This window comes from Drosophila biarmipes, chromosome 3R (genome assembly GCF_025231255.1).
Source record: "Drosophila biarmipes strain raj3 chromosome 3R, RU_DBia_V1.1, whole genome shotgun sequence".
Taxonomy (NCBI): domain Eukaryota; kingdom Metazoa; phylum Arthropoda; class Insecta; order Diptera; family Drosophilidae; genus Drosophila; species Drosophila biarmipes.
In genome coordinates, this window is record NC_066616.1 from 19,035,610 (window position 1) to 19,052,381 (window position 16,772).

At 42.7% G+C, this 16,772-nt stretch overlaps 1 protein-coding gene and 1 long non-coding RNA gene across 2 annotated transcripts in view; one reads left to right on the forward strand and one right to left on the reverse strand.

Annotated features, from left to right (window-relative positions):
• Positions 1–16,772, reverse strand: part of LOC108024344 (protein timeless homolog) — a 72,628-nt gene that overhangs the window by 8,642 nt on the left and 47,214 nt on the right. The gene's annotated exons all lie outside the window — the stretch shown is intronic.
• LOC108024354 (uncharacterized) lies at positions 1,273–16,698 on the forward strand. The gene is made up of 3 exons (XR_001768145.2): positions 1,273–1,430; positions 2,181–2,571; positions 16,222–16,698. It is a non-coding gene; the product is annotated as an uncharacterized LOC108024354 (long non-coding RNA).

Sequence of the window (16,772 nt, forward strand, 5' to 3'; positions counted from 1 at the left end):
CCTCGTTACGGCGTTGTTGATGTTCTTGTTATAAGCGGTAACTTCAGGGTAGTCGGGCTGGGCGCCGAACAGAACTGAAGTCTGGAAGTCATGATGGCACTTTCGGACTCCCACTCGGAGTCCTTGCAAGAAATGCGGCTGGTTAGCGGAGAATTACATGATATTAAAAGGGAGTTATTTCCTTTTTATGATGGAAAGTTGGTAGAAGGCATTTTTATGCAGGTGGAAGCCATAGAACATGATTTAGTTTAAATCTTTAAAAAACTATTTTATATTTGTATGAATGTTGATGAGTTATACCGCTTTATAATCTTACAAATTTGTTATTAAAGTATTCAGGGCTATTTACTATAAGAAGAATTCCTTGAGCTTGTATAAGTATTAGTATATTAACCACCTTCCAATTTTTCCATTATTAATAAAATTAAAAACAAAGTAGTTGACTATGTTTATTTAAGGAATTATTTTTATGGACGTCTTGATCTAGGCCCAGTTTAAGGCTACTTTCTTAACTGCTTCCCTGCGTAATAGGTACAAAGTAGGTCTGGTAATTTATGCATAATAGCTCGTCCAGCTTTGCAGGCCAACCTTAATGACTTTTGCGCGTCGCTTGCACCTGGACAACACCTGAACGCATATCTGCCACGCCCCCTGTTTGAAGTTCGCCATCGCTCCTCTTCACTTCATCCCCTCGTCACATGACCTTCATTGCTGGATATTTTGCACATCCTGGCAGCAGGCGAAACGGGAACGTGCCTAGTGTTTGGCCTGCGGTCAGCGGCAGACAATGTCCTGTCATGTCCATCCAAGGACCATGTACTCAAGCCATGCACACACCCACACCCACACCCCCGGCCACCTATACTTTTGGGCAGCAATTAATTTGAAGTTTAGCACGTGTGTGTGTCTTTGTGATTATTACATAATGGCAAAGACAATGTCAACAGCAGACTCAGCTAACCGAAGGGGGGATGGACTTCGTTGGCTCAGGTTCAGGTTGTGCAAGAAGCCCGAGCCGGATTTCAAGGACTCGCAAATGCTAACAGGTGATGACAAAAACACACTCACCGAGAGACACATCCTGCTGGCAGGAACATAAACAAAATAATAACAAAACGCAGTCAGCAGCCTGAAGAGCAAAGGAGCTGGTTTCTAGCCATCCGAAAGAGAAACCGCGCAGGCGCACGGCGACCACTTCGAATTTCGAACTCCACAGGCTGGCTTAAAAGCATGTCCTGGCCGAGTGAGGAGCTCAGTCTAGTGCTGAATACATCGAGGCCAGGACACGCGACCCGTGACAGTGTCGAGACAACCAAAAGAACCCAAGTGCCAAGTGCCGAGTGAAGAGGCCACAAAAACAACTGACTAACTAACTAACTGCCTCCAGAAACTGTGCGATTTAAGACCGACAACAAAAACATAACTACCAGGTAGCAGATCAGCCTGTGTGTGTGTGTGTGAGCTGTGCGTGTGTTAGCGGCATGCGAGTTGCGTTGGTATTTGTGATGTTAGCCAACTTCCGGTGGCAGAAGGCGAAATGTCAAACTTTTTTTGCTAGCAGACAGCAAGGCGTCAAAACGGGAACTGGGATAGGAGCATCCTCGTGTATAATACATTATTCACTCATGGGTTAAGCAAATATAGTATATTTATGGGATACAGTTTGCTGTGGCGTGAAAGAGGATTTATTAAACTAAAGAAGAGATTTCTAGGGATGCTGAGCCGTATGTCGTTGCTTAAGAAACTTCCAGGCAAGAGATTTGGTACTTAAGAAATAAATGAAATATTTGCAACTGTTGAGCACTTTAAGTTGTTTAAAATCCAGAAGATTCTGCCGAAAAGAATTTAAGTAAATCTGTTAATCTCTAAAAAGCAGGAGTTTAACTATAGCATACTTTCGAGCACCTATAAAGCTATTTTAAAAATTGTAAAGTAGCCTTAAACCAAAGATTTTCAGAAATTAATATTTAATCAAGCAAACTGTTAGTTTCTGAAAGTTCTGGGGATTAGACTGAAACTCTTGAAAAAGTATCTCGCGCATCCCACCCATTTCCGCCAGTTGAATGTGTGTGAGTGTGCATAATGTGTGTGTGTGTGACAGAATCTGCTCATTTCCGCTCGCCTGCCAAAACCAGGTGAAAGCTAGCTCGTAAAGCTCACGGTGGGAAATCCATTTGCAGTGCATCAGTGCCCGGGAAAAACCTTAAAGCAAACAGCCAGCGAAGTGAATTAACCATAAACCAAAGTCCCTAAAATAAACCGAAAGCAGGGCAAAGAAACGAAATTTAAACGTCTGTGCATATTAATCAGAACGAGCAACGTGAAACGTGAACAGGATCAAGTCCTAGACAACTTATCACAGGGGATTTACGTAGCAGACAGGACACGAATGCGAGTGTGGAGCCAAAGGCGGCGCTAATCAACGGCCAAGGCAGACGACAGCCACGCCCACAGCCCCCGCCTTCGAAAAACGAGAAACAACAAAAAGGAAAAGCGAGGAAAACGCAGGAAAAGCCAGGAGCTGGAGAGCAGGAGCCGCCTCATTTGGCCACTGCGGATTATGTTAATTAGGTAATTTTTGCTTTGATTACTCATACCTTGGGGGCCCTGCAATTTTGTTTACTTTCCTCCCCCATTGTGTCCAGGGCCCTCGATTCGACGCCCACCGTCCAGCTTACATATTTATGAAATTCCCATGCAAATCAAGCTAATTCATTCACATTTCCCAGCAGCCGCTGCTCTGCTTTTTAATTCGCCGCCCTAATTGCAAGACAATTTTTTCTTTCGCCCGCCTGATTTGTAGTTAAAAAACTCATTATTACCAAGCAGTGGCGAAAATTGAAAAACTTTTACCAAAATAAACACAAATTGAAATTATTTCTGGCTAAATGTAACGACAGCTCGGTGAGTTCATTAGGAATGCTAATCGAAAGCAAATGAAAAAGTTAAATTTAAATGCTTTCAGCTGGCAGATATAATTACCACTAGCCGAATCGATTTATGGACCAACAATTATAGCACATAAATTAAAATTACTAAAATTCGACTGCTGTTAATGGAATCGGAATTAATTACTAACCCGATAATTTATTTAACAGCTGACATTTTATGGTCAAACGGCTACGGCCCGTGTCAAGTCGTCCAAATTTCGATTTGATTTAGCAAATAAAACAATTTGCAGCCACAGCAGTATCGAACATGACTCAAAACTACATAACTACGACCCAGAGCGCCCAGTCAATTGCACAATTCGATAAATTGAGGTCTAAATTCACGGTGCAGAATGGAAAATTGTGGGCAAAAGTCCAAGGCTCCCCTGGGAGGAGACCAGAGGTCAGGGGTTCAGAGGCAGGACAAAGCCGAAACAAACTTGCGAATGGTAATGGAAACAAAAACAGAAATTCCCAGTTGCCGGCAGGCATTCAAAACTTTCTGCTCTGCCGTTTCACCATCGATAATTAAATTGTGAAATTCAGAGCCCCGGATCGACTGTGGGGAAACTATGAGAATGTGGCCAGAAATCATGCTCAAGTTTCTGCCACAATTCAGTTCGCCCAGCTGAGGGTCGGATTGGATGGATGGACAGCCTTATGATTTTCGTTTTCAATTTAATTTGATTGATTTTTGCCTTGTTTGGGCGTCGGCACATGAAATTCATACTCGTGAATTATGCATGCAAAGCTGCCTCGCAAAAGTATTATGAAATTCCTGTGGGCAATTTATTTATTTACGAGTATATTGCGCACAAGCGAAGAACATAGAACCCCATGGTTGGTAAATTATGTATATTGAAATACCGAACACCGCACTCTATATATTTTACCTACAAAGGTAGTATATTTATTGTCTGGCAAAATGTCAAGCGCAAATTAAGCAAACGCTAATTCGACTTTTATCTGTCACGGCAATAAAACTTTGGGTATCCGCTCCAGGGAATCCTCTACCTTGAAAAGCCATAAAGTCCAAGTTCCTGGCAATTAATGCAGCCGCAGTGTCTAATTAGATGGCAGCAAAAGTGCCGCCAGTTCAGCTCCGATAGCAAACGCACCCCAAAACTCGGCTGGGGCTTTGTACAGGTAGCTCTGCGTATAAGGGATGTTATGCTAGGGGGGCGGCAGTAGCCCCAATTAAGTGTGCCAGAAGGGGGTGTGGCACAAGTGGCCCTTGTGCGGTTAAGATGCCGGCACCATGGCATCGTAACCTGATATCACATCAAAACACACGCTCCCAACTCAATTTATTTTGACTTTCAATCAAGCCGGGGCTCAGCTGAATTATGGGCATTGTTTCCATTATTATTTATTTATTTAATTAGTCACCGGAATAACTCGACTTTTGTGACGACAGCCACGGGTTAAATAATGAAAATTCAATTTTATTGGTCTCTCCTCCATGTGGAAATTATTCATCGATAAAAGTGAAAAATGCCTAGAGCTATTAGTGGTATCTGATTACGGGCTAGTGTTTGAGCCATTCCAAATTTAAACCATTCAATCAAGGGGAGGTTCATTAGGCTAATTATACTCAATACTTCGAAAATTAAACCCTAACAATTGAACTGCATTTGTTATGCTAAAAGGTTACTAAGCATGAACTCTAAAATTCAGGGAAATTTATAAAGCAAAAATTGTTTAAAGTATGAACAATGAACAATGAGTTATACGATACGTAATAATATATAATATGTGTTACTTTTATTTTTACGGCATACTGAACTGTGTTTGTGTATCTAGCAGATACTATCTATTTCCTTATCGGATGATTTTAATGCTCTTTTTGGACATGTCACAAATAAACATTGGATTCTTCTTCTTCAAAAAACAAATCTCACAAAAAAGCCTTATTTTTGGTTCCTGGTAATAACTCTAAAATCAGTTGATCCTGCCAGTCGCAACCACGGTGCGTATGAGTGATGCGGGCGGGCGGCACTTAACCACAAGCCTCTCCAGATGGACCCGGCTTGGCAGCCCACAGACAGAGTGGCAGCATTGTTTGCGGCCAACTCGGGCACTTGCAATCACGTGCCCCGTCTCGTGGCAATCAAAGTCGTTAGCTGCAACCCAGGGGGCAACCAATCCGGCCCATCCATGTGCGGCAGCATCGGCGGCGAATAATCAAATATTTCCCTGACTACAAAGGACTGCACCCCCCACACACACACACAGAAAGACACAAAGACAGGCGGCTGAAACTTAAAGCCAGTGAAAGTAAATCCGATTTAGGGCTGGAAAACGGCAGCAGCAGCCTCAGCCGCAGCGGAAGAGAAATGCCCAGCAACGAAACGAAAGGAAGACGCCAGACAATTTGCATATTTATGAAGAAGAACGGCCTTTGATAAAGCTGCAGAACGCGGCTCTCGGGCTGCTTTAAGCTGATTCAAATTGAAAAACGCAGACAGCGGAGGCAAAAGATACAAATGTAAATGGTTGTGAATCTTTGGGGCCTGGGGGTTTGGGGCTAGCAACAATAATCTGCGCTGATTTACGATTTACAGGCGCGAAATAGACAACGAAGGTTCTCGGAACGGGGGGAGGGCAGACAATTTGCGTGCGCAATTTGCAGTTGATGGGCGACACACGCCTCACTCCCACCCCCTAAAAAAAGAAAGGGAATCCAACCACCACGAATTGTTAAACATTTCTGCAAATGCGAAGAAGCAAAAAATATTACACACTGATTTTGATCGCTTTTAGTTTTTTTCCCCAAAATAAAAGCCTGCTGAAAATGGCAAATGGATGGCTGTCTATCCAGGGGAAATATTTCACGCTGAGTTTGCACAAATATGCGGCAATTTAAAGCCATCGAAAGCCAATGGGGCATTGGCAAATGTTCTACTCATATTTGTATACATTTCCCTATAAAAAGCTTTTACTACATAAAACTCAATTTAATTACCAGAAGTTCAATTTAATGAACAAGCAGCCATTAAGATTTATAATGGCCTCATTCACGACTCTAAGGACGTCTAATTACAGTCGAGCAGCGCAGGGAACATAGTTTCCAATTGAAAAGCCAGCCGCATTTGCACTTTACTGATTGCCAAGCGAAAACTTGTCTGCACTCGCAAATATTTATAATTAGTCAAATGCATGCAAATCTCAAAATCCCCAACTAGTTCACCTCAATCTGCCTGCGTGTGGAGCTCGTTTCGCAATCACTTCTGATATGGAGCAAATTTGGGTTTTCGTTCAAGCTGCAGTGCCGTAAAGGCTTTCAGCTTTCCCACTTGACATGGCGTTCCCCAGAACTGTGTCAACATAGTTTTTCAATAACGCTCCGACATGTGTGCATACGTATTTAGTGCAAATATTGGTAAGCAGTTGGCATATGAGGTTGATATTACCAAAAACCAACTTCCGCTTACCGCACATTGCCTGCCACTTAAGCAAACACAGGCCGATGTACATATGCAGATTTTCCCCCAACAGAATGACTTTAACAATGCAAATGGAGCACTTAAATATATGTGGGGCCTTCACATAGTAAGTCAGGTGCGTAGTGTGCAAAGGGGGTTTCCTAGTTATGAGATGCATGCCTATAATATGATATAAGGAATGATGATAAGCGAGAGGTTTTCTATGTAGATCTAAAATTACAATATCTATTTTTTTTTTGTCATGATATATGATATAATATATTTTTCTTGCAGGGTTCTCTTCATATTAACAAAAATATTAGTTATAGAAAATAGCTAGGCACTTGTTTATGTCTAAAAAAAATACAGAGAATGAAGTAAATCTTTTTTTTCCTAGACAAATATGTACTATACTCTCCTCTTTGGCTACGCTCCGGTGTTTGCAACACTTGGAAGCCTCACCTTAATGCCTAATCCCCGACATTAAAGTGTTGCGCCAGCAAAGTGATTTGTTGTATACAAAGCGGCAGCCTGCTGAGGGGCCCGGCCACCCAGAAACCCCCCTTAAGACCCCTCGGAATCACCATTATTCCCCTTCATCAGCAGCGCACAATGGGAGCGAGCATTGCAAATAATCTTTGCAGTAAATACGCAACAAGAATGGAGAGGAAAAACCACCCGGCTGGGGATCATTATTTGGCCAAGTGGGAAACAAAACGTTGCCGGGGAAAAAAGAGTCCTGCGAAGCAAATGTCGCACATGACTGCGGCAACTGTGCGCCTGTGTGTTTGAATGTGTAATTTTAGCATTAGAGACGCGTAAAACCTTAACTCGGCGCACACGCACGCTCACACAGAGACATGAAAATTGAATAAATTATGCGTGTCATCACATGCCGAGAACAGGCGGGAAAATGGGGAGGGAGCCCATGCCCCATCCCCCATGGCCCCCATTCATCCAGGATTTTCCTAGGAAAATCGCAATTCGTGTGCGACGACAGCATTTAATTAAGCATTTTGTATTCATCGGAAACGTCATAAAAATGACGCTGACAAGCCGGTGGCATTCACGTTTGGATTTCAGCGCGTAGCTGTGAATTTTGCAGGATGCTAGCATGTGGCAGGTGCATCAAGGGCTGCAGTGCGGCTGGGATTTGCCAGAGAATAATTACGCAGCATCTGTGGATTTGCATAGCCTTTCCCTTTTATATATACTTTGCTGGTAACTTATCTTCTATGCCTCTGGGCATCCCTTAAACGCACAGTCACGTAGCTGGGCGACAAACCAGAAAGAGAAATAGTGAAAATATGCAAAGTAGTTGGGCGGTTCGAGCGTATCGCATTTCAAGGTCCCAGCTATCCATAAAAACTGTGTGGAAAATCGAGCCATCGGATATCCTGCATTGGCTTTGAAGCCCATTCAGGGTTGAGATACTTTCCTGTTAAAATATAGTGTATTTATACACGGATGAAAATAAGAAAAGTTATATATTTAAGAAACTTTTGTATTGAATGCGTCAAAAAAGATACAATATTTTTTGTAAATTATTATATTTTTTGTTTTTAATATTTTCTGTTAGTACTCGAGTTGAAAAAAGCTATTATATTTCTTCGTATAAAATGTTCTTTTGATCTATGGTTCAATGGCAGACCTTACATACAATTTTTGGAGTAACCGCTCTAATAAATCTAAATTTCCCCTATGCATTTAGTACATTTTCGCTTGGTGCATCGCTGTTTTCATACCCTTTTGTCGAGGGCGCCTCTAACGAATGGTAATCCTTGCGAGCGGAGGCGGGCAACAAAAACAATAAGCACTTGGGCGACAAACTTTTGGGTCGCATACATATCCTGCTTCCGTATGCACATGTGCGAGTGGGTCGTGTAAAGTTATCCTTGAAAATATTTAGCAGCCACTCAACTGCGTTACGTATACGCACAGCCAACCTGGCATCATCGCAGCTCAGGACACCCGGGGGCACCACCTACAAGTCACCAGGCACCTATTCCCGCCCCCGAGGCGAGTGTAGGAAACTTTTTTAGACAGCAAACACTTTCGCATCGATTTTCCTGGCCTTTTTTTGCCTTTGCGGTGGCACTGCCATCTATCTGCCAGCTGCCTTGGTGCTGTTTGTTTTTATTTTCACACTCTGGCTTTGGCTTTTAGTGCTTCCGAGCAGAGTCAGTGCCACAAACAGCCAGACAGCCCGACCCAGCCGGCATCATCATTTCGTATTCAACGTGGCATTAAGGTCAGGATATCTGGGATTTATAAGTTTTGTTAGCAGCAGCTCCTCGAAGGCCGACGGCACGCGCTTATTTATGCAGGTCAAAGGAAATTGCGAAAGGCATGTGGATTGCACTTTGGCACATCATAAGCGCCAGCAGCGCCTTTCGGCCGGCATTCATAATTTAAATCAAATTAAACGCCTGGTTATCAAAATAAAGTTAAGACTTGCCGGCAACTTTCGGGGCACTTTCGGCATAATTTCCAGTACATTTTTGCCAGCGATCCACGCATAACTCCTCCGCCTTTTCTTTAAACTGTTTCCCCATTGTCGGACAACAAAAGTTTCGAGGCACGCCCTCTTGACTGCCCCACTCGCCTGCACTTTCGACACTTTTATGCCTCACGGTCAAATTGTTATGGCTCATAATGAATGCCGAGCTGTGGAGGAGCCCGGGAAAGGCGAACAATAAATGTTGGAAATAAAATATGCGAAATGCAGCCAACACAGCCGGTGGGCGTTGGGAAACGCAAGCAGCATAACAAATTAAAAACTTTGGCCGGTTTCCCTCTTTTTTTCCATCTTTTGGCTTCAGTCGAGAAATGCCAACAAAATGTTTTGCCATTAAAATATGAAAAATTGCTTAATAATTCAGGCTGGCCGAGGGCAGGTTGAAACGGCAACAAAACAATTCAAAAGCTACGGATGCCGATGATTTCTGAATTCGATTTGGGGGATGTCGAATGAAGGCTGGAAAATTCACTTGTCAGTTTGGACTTCATAAAATGCCAAATTGATCCATCAAATTTGAAATATTCGGGTGCTAGCTACTGTTCAAAACAGAAGCAATCAATATTAATAAAGGTCGGATAACAAGCTATTGTTAAAAATATAAATAATAGTTTTTATACTGAACACTTTAAAAATCTCCAAATAATAGCTATACCTATTAAAAATAAATGGTAGTAAAGTGAGAAAATCCAGCTGTGTATCGATATTTTACCATGGATAACGATGCTCCCAAAAATAAACAATTAAGCAGCCATTACATTTATATTTTCCTTAGCACAGGATTTCTGTATAATGGTTTTATAATTTCCCGCAAAACTCATTTAAAGAAGCCGCTGGGTGGTGGGGCTGACAGGCCCCATTCGAAATACATTAGACATATTTCGTATGCTAATTCACTAATTGCCGGTCTAATCATCGGCGCACAACAGAAATTACCAGCATATATCAAGCGGCTCAAGTGCTCCTCCCAAATGGGACGGGTGAACCCTTGCAGGCCGCGTTTCGTGCCCAACTTGTGATTTCCGCCACATTAATTTCAATTTCACAAAAAGACGCCCCCAGAAAGACCCGGCCCTGCTTAGCGGAAAGCACCAGGCCAGTGCCGGGGACACGGAGCATTTGGTAAATGCCTTAATGGCCTAATTTTTGTTTTCCAGCGCCAAAGACAAAGCGGGCCAAGAGTCTGCCACTCGCACAATACAACGATGGAAAAAGAAATACGACAGTTATGCGTGTAATATTTTTCCTTTTGCCCAGGACCCCGGCAAAATCCGGGGGTGGAGCTGGCAAATTATCATTGAAGTTGAGCAGAGAGAGAACAACAATCGTTAAGGGTTCGTGGGCCTGGGGTTCTTCGGCTGGGCCCGCTGCCTTGTGGCCCATGAAATGATGTCGTAAAAATTTAAAGTTTGCCGTCTGCCTTTTGTTGAAACCTCGGAGCCCCAGAGCTTTGCCATAATTTGATACTCGAAAAATTGAGCGTAATGTGCGTTAATGTAAATGGCGCGTATTACTGACAAGTGCCTGGCCCTGCCTTGCCTCGTCTTGCCTGATGAATGGCCCGTCCTGCGGATTTATGCGCAGACACATGCGCTAATTGTCAAAGCAACTGGGGTTTAAGTTCTACTTCCGTTTCCTGTTTCGCAAAAATCTCCCGCATATCAATGACAGAACTTGTTAGTCGGGCAAATGCCGAGCACCGAGAAGTGAGCTTTCCTGTGCCAGCCAATCTGTCAGGGGATCCAAAACCAGCGCCCGCCAGCTATGAAAATTAAAAGACACAAAATGCCAAAAGTTGACGACACAGCCGGCAGGAGGATGGGCGAACAAGCGCCGTTGACAACCACAATCAAAATAACAGACGAAATTTGCAGATGGGGATTCAGTGATGTCGAGAGGCGGGGACAAACAGAAATCTACTTTAACTGGTCGGATTTTGCTCTATTTTTGGCACTCCCTGCCTCGAGAGATACACAAATGTTTACCTAGTTTTAACACAAGCATTCAGGATTTTGGGACAAAGGCGGAAGAAAACTTTAAATAAACAATATATTTTTGGATAAAATAATCCTATTATTTAGTTTTAAATGTAATTTACTAAAAATGGATTAAACAAAGATTGCCTTTTTAATTCCCTAAAAATAATCTGAATAGAATAAATATATTTTAAGGAATATTCTTCTTTATCTACAAAAAAATGTAGCCCAAATTTGATAAAGCTGCATAGCTCTCAGTTTCCAAACTTTCAAGAGTATCACCCGCATCGCTACTGGAAATCTCCTCCTGAAAAACAGAACAATGGCTCTGGGCCAAGTCGACGACACCTAATCCGAGTACATTTTTGGTGCAGTTTTTCCTCTTTAGTCTTTTTTATTTTATTTCTCGATTCCGCTTTGCAATACGAAACCACTTGAAAGGGCGGAAGGAAAAACGCAGCCAAGCCAAGTTATTGATTTTGCACTAGTCACAGATTTATTTTCACGATTTTCTATGGCCCTCCGGCAAGAAGGAACTTTAAGGACTTCGGCTTTAAGGGCCCGAAAAGGAGGCGACGGAGAATAAGGGCGGCGAAACTCGATGACACCACACTCGAGGCGAAGGATGCTGCCAAAAGTCTCGAGTTATGTCCTGGCCAGAAGAATTTCGTCTAGCTGACTGCTCCTCAGACATGTGGGGGCGTTGGGCGCGGGGCACGGGGAGGGGCGTGGCAACGAGAGTATCTGTGTGAACATAATCCGGCTATCACACAGACACGTATCTCAGATTTAATGGTCAACCAAAGGCAATTTGGCAAATTATTAGAAAATCATTGTGTCACTTTATGTGCCGGACAAGGAAATATGAGTGCCTGTGGTCCCGCATCAGGAGCACTTCAGTCTGCGTCAGCCACACAATTTGCTGGGGCTGTTGACCCAGAGTGGAATTGCTTTTCGCACTGCTAAGAGGGCATTTCATATTACTATATTAACTACGAGTAATATGCCAGCACAAGAGCCGGCCGAAATGAGCCTAAGAGATGGTTATACTCTGAGTAATCGAAGGCTGGAGTGGGCTGTCCACAATTTATGCGTACTTATTGAAAAAGTTTTTCAATTTCACAAAAAGCTTTGCCAGAGAACCAAACTAAGCCACGACAAAGGGGTTAGAAATATGAGTAAGATAATAAAAATGAGTGCACCCATACCGCTCCGCACTCGGAAAACCCAAGCCAAACATCAGTGTTCCCTTTTTTTATTTATCACAAATATTCCTTTGCCGCATTCAAGGTCCCAGGGAAGATAAGCCGCTGCGAGCAAAACCAAAATTGGGCTACCAAAATAAAGCCCAAGACGAAGTCAGGCACACAAACACCCGAAAACCCAAGAAATATATAAAAAATAGGAAGAAACGGAAGAAAAAGCGACCAAATAAACATACACAAGAGGCCCAGGCGATTTTTCACAACACAATTTAACAAATAAAAGCAGAAGGAAAACTACAAAAAAAAAGGAAAAACAAAATAAAAACTTGCCTGAGAAGACGCACACAAATAAAACAATAAAAGCCCCGCACACTCACCCACTGACAAGGAGAACAACAACAAGTTTATTACAGATTTTACTTATGTGTTTTTGGTTGCCGGGGCTGGGCATTGGGTGGGGTTTTCCCAGGGCTTTCCCGGGGTGGGTGGTCCCTTTTTGCCGCAGGGCATTAATAAGGAGCCCAACATGGCGGCAGAATTCAGGGACTGGAAGTCAATGACATGTGCCCCCCAGAAATCTCCCGCTGATGGGAATGACAAATCTCGACGATATTGTAGGCCTCATATATTGTCGAGAAAACCAGAAACTTGTATATTACAAGGCCATGGATATTTATTTCCTTTGGAATCTGAAAAGACCTTAAAAGACTAAAAAAAAAGACTAAATAGGAATGTTGTGGAATTGTAAAATATCTCACAGTCTGAGTCCACACCTAAGTTTGTAAAAGTTAGGGTGAGCTTTTCTAGCATTCAATAAATTTATACAAAACTTGAATTTTTTGCAAAACATAAAGCAGGCTCTCTATCCAGAACTTACCTGCACCCCAACAGTTTGTTCGATTTTTTCGCCATCGATATGGTTTTCCGCTCCACCCACTTTGTCTGCCAATATTTCAGACAGTCTAGGCCGTCGAACTGATGCTGCTGCCAAATTGCCAGCTCGTTCAGCCTGACAGTCGAAAGCCAGAAATAAACTTTAATTTGAAAACTTTTATGCGCAGCAAATAGAAGCAAATCGATGGCTGAAAATCGAGCAAGTGTCGTGGCAAATTGTTCGCCAAGTGTTGGACACTTTGCTTAAAGATGCCAGACCCAAAAGCAGTTTAAGTCCCACATGCATATCCACGTGCCCGCACGTGCCTGACATTGACACAGATGCTGGGTTGCAGGGTTTTTGCAGGATAGCTGACTCTCACAATTTCCCGAACACCGGGAAAAATACTCTAGAAAATAGCTAGAAGAAATATTACATTTCCCTGCTAAAACCCAGCTACAAATATAGTTTATCAAAACATTTTCTAGAAAACGTATCTGTTAATCATATTTTCTGAGTACATTTTTGTAGCATAAATCTATATGTACTGCAATTTTTCCCAGTGCACTACGGTACCAGCATCGCAAGCATGTCGCTCACACAAGGCGAACTCTATGAAGCCAAGGGTAAAGCGGAAGTTTATTAAAACTACAGCAAACAAAAGGGCGCAAAGGGATAGGATGAGAAAAAATAGGGGGGCAGATGCATTGAAAGAAGCGCAGGAAGCGCACTTAAACAATAAACATGCCGTTCGTGCTGGGCAAAGAAGATCCAAGTACAAAGACACCGCTCGGGCCAGCAGTAACATTTCCATACAAATAAAGCACGGAGCGCGATAGAGGAGTAAATGCAGCGCATTACGTATACGCCAGCGTGTCTGCGAAAATGCAACCAGCCGCGACTGCCATAGAGATACAGTTCTGGGTGTGTGTGTGTGTGTGTTTTGTTGCACCATTGAGCGCAGCAGTGAAGCAAAAAGCAGTGGCAAAGAAAAAAAGCATCGGCTCAATGAAATGCAATGGCGCAGGAATGGAAGGACTGCCATGTGGCCATGTCCTTGCCCCGTCAACTGCATCTGCATCCGTTGATAGAGCCATGCTGGGTTCGGGGATTTGGATTCGGGTTCGGGGTTTCGGGTTCGGGGCATCTAAATACGTTTAAAATAAATCACAGACGTATGCTGGGCGCTCTGGCAAGGAGGGAGGGGAATGCAAAATCCAATTTCAGCTTTCCCAGTGAGTGCGCCTTGGCTTTATTTAAGCAGCTTCCTTTTTATATCCTGGCAGAGGGTAAGAGATGATGCTATATCTTTGGAGCACTGTATACTTTTTTTTTTTAAAACAACTTATCAATTTGAGTATTTTTTCTTAAAAGGTGCATGCCACCAAATTGTATCTTTATGATAAATTTATTTTAAATATATGTATAAGTTATTTTTTGGATAAACACAAAATTTTGTGTATATTTTATTATAAGGTACTTTATAATTATTAATAACAAAATTTAGAATCATTTACTGACAGAGAATGTGGAAATCGGTTCCTAGATGTTGCCTTACTTTTCGCTTACATGCTTATTTTTTTGTGAAAGTTTCCTCGTCCTTTGTGCTCTCCTGGCATATGCATCTCCGAATAATGCACTTCAACATTGCAGCACTGCAAGTTATTTGCTTTGTGCACAGCATTTGATTAACTTAGAAAAATATGCACTAACCCAAAGAACACAAAGGCAGCGGTGGCTCTGCCATATAAATATGCAATAAAGTCGCTGGCGAATTTCAAGGAACAACCCTCGCTAATGCCTGATAATAAAATACAGGCCAGAAGTACCAGAAAAATATGGCACGGCAATTTGCAAATTATTTTCAAGCTGGCATAAAATAAACTGACAGGCACCCAAGCCCCCTTTCAAATAAAGGACACCACCCTCCGAGAAACTGTGGGATGCGTCAATCTTCTCCTGGCAAGCAGACAGCTCACGTTGTTGCTGCTGCTGCTGCTGTTGATATTCCCCCCATTTGTTGTTGGTTTTTGAAATCGACTTTCATGTCAATTGACTTGCTTACATCTGCCCGTCTTAATATCTGCCTGAATTGAATGTGGGGGTGTTGCGTATTAGGGGGCGGAGTGGGTGGCTGAATGTCGCCAAACTTATGGCCCAAATTTTACTGTTATGTAAGCAAACGGCAGCAGATGAAATGAAACGCCAGCTTCTTGATGATATTTGTCAATAAATTTAACGTAAACCCAGCCAGGGCCTTTTTCCCAGTATTTGTATTTGTAAATAAAAGTCCCTGGTATGTGGCTCGACATTTTTGTGTGTAATGGCAAGGAAACCATGTACAAATAATATAATAATAATATATTGCCTCGTTCTTGCCAAATTGGTGCGCTTGTAGAGCGTAAAAAACTGGAAAATCATGAAATTAAAAACATATTCTGTGATTACTAACTTATCAATAAATAATAATAATTCGCCTTAGATGCCTTTTTAATCTAATAGGATTATGTAAACATAAAGGCACTTAAAAACTTTGCAAGCGCCTTTGCCAACCATCCATCAATAAACTGCAATCTTCTCAAGCAAGTTATTATGCCTCGCTCTGGGGTTATCAAAATGCCATGCTCGACTTTAAGTAGACATTGACAAATTAATTTGCCAGAATTGGGTGTCCGAGCCCACAAAAAAGGAAGGCAAGTATAAAATACTCCTGGGAGACGGAGACAAGAAAGGCCGGAATGCGTAGCATACATTCGAGCGTCATTAGGCCGGCAATGAGTAAATCAAATTTGCGTCGTTTTGGGGCCAGCTGCTGTGGGCTGTCGGTTGACAGTTGGGTTGCTCAGTGGCCTTCCTGTCGCTTGTCTACGCCGGAAATGAAATGACCCAGTTAAATGATTTATGGCAAGCACACACACAAGCACAGACGGTTGGGGTTTATTACCGGGACTTAGTGGCAAGCGGCTGACAGGATTGGAGAGTATCTGCCATCGTGAATACCGTGGCGTGTTGAAATTATAATTTCATTAGCTGCAATCAACATAAAAATAACACTAAAGGCAACTGCCAAAGCGCTCTGTTGTCGTAAAGCCAAAGTAGAAATTAAAATGCGATGAAAAGAAAGGAACAGAAAACGAAAACGAAGGGCTGGGAGAAAGATATTTAAAAGCAAGTTTTTTACCTTTTGCCACCTTTTTGCATCCACACACACACACACACACACACAGCACAGAACAGCACAAAACAGCCAACTAGAGCGTAATTACAAGCAATTTTTTCACGTTTTATTGCAGATTTTAAGCACGCGACGACAACGACGCCGGGGGAGCACTTGGCATTGTAATGTGACAACAGTTGGCTAAAAACAACAGCAGGACCAAAACCAGGGGCGTCAGGAGTAGCAGGAATGCTCGCTTTTTAATTGACATTTGCTCGAGTTGAGTTGCGTTTTGTTCAACAGCAATTAGCATCACGGAGAGGGGGAAAAAAAAAAACAGCAAAACAAAAAACTCCGAACAAAACACAAAGGAGCGCAATTAAAATTGTAAAACAATTGCAGAACGCTGAATTGAAAGGGGGGAAACAATAACAGACGACCCGGAATAGAATGATCAAGTTGATTTAATTAAAAATTCACCATCACACCATCAGCATCAGCATCTGGGTGCCATGGAATTCGGGCACGCAGCTTGAGCAATGGCCGCCGGACCGGAAACGCAGCCATTGCCCTCGGGCAACTTCCGCTTCTGACTGCCGCCGACACTTGTCACATGTTCGGCCAAAAAGGCGCGCACGTGACGCCCCCGGTGGACCAGGATAACCAGGCGAGTCCGATGAACGAGGA